The sequence below is a fragment of the Triticum urartu genome, chromosome 6 (assembly GCF_003073215.2).
Source record: "Triticum urartu cultivar G1812 chromosome 6, Tu2.1, whole genome shotgun sequence".
Lineage (NCBI taxonomy): Eukaryota > Viridiplantae > Streptophyta > Magnoliopsida > Poales > Poaceae > Triticum > Triticum urartu.
The window spans coordinates 5,098,816-5,099,618 of record NC_053027.1 but is presented as its reverse complement, the minus strand read 5'-3'; the positions used below and the strand labels follow the sequence as shown (position 1 = coordinate 5,099,618).

Below are 803 nucleotides of genomic sequence, written 5' to 3'. Positions count from 1 at the left end.
CAGAGGTGCCCGCATGGAGAAGTACCTCGACGTCGATCACCAGGTGCCACCCATGCACCTTGAAGAAGCCACATCCGATGGCAAAAGAAAGACAAAGAAGCCCAACCCCGATTTCCAGACCTGGTACGCTCAAGATCAGCAAGTCTTTTCTTACCTTCTGACAACTCTGCCCCGTGAGATGGCCGTCCAGGTCGCTACTTGTCACACATCGGCGGAGCTCTGGAACATGATTGCAGAGATGCTTGCGTCTCACACTCGTGCCCAGACTGTCAACGTGCGCATCACCCTCGCCAATCTACAGAAGGGGAACTCCTCCATCACCGACTATGTCGGGAAAGTCAAGTCTCTGTGTGATGAACTCATCGCAGCAGGGAACAAGATCGACGACGACGACATCGTCTCTCACATCCTCGCTGGCCTGGACGAGGAGTTTGATCCGGTGGTCTCTGCTATGTGCTCCAGAGTGGAGCCGATCACCGTGCCCGAGCTGTTCTCTCAGCTCATCAGCTTCGAGACAAGGATGAAGCTTCGCGGCGGAGTGTCGCAGTCCTCTGCTAACGCTGCCACCAGAGGCCACGGGCGCGGTGGTGACCGTGGCCGTGGCCGCGGCGGAAACGGCAACAGCGGTGGTGATCGTGGTCGCCCCTACATCAAGCCTGGCGGCCGCGGTGGACAAGGAGGAGGCGGCCACTACAACAACAACGGTGGCGGGGGCAACTACAACAACAATGCCCCTGCACCAAGGATCCAATGCCAGATCTGTGGCAAACTGGGCCATCCAGCGTGGAAGTGTTGGAAGCGCT

At 58.3% G+C, this 803-nt stretch overlaps 1 pseudogene; it reads left to right on the top strand.

Annotated features, from left to right (window-relative positions):
* Window positions 1-376: 376 nt before the first annotated feature.
* On the top strand, window positions 377-515 carry LOC125517782 (annotated as a pseudogene).
* Window positions 516-803: the final 288 nt, after the last annotated feature.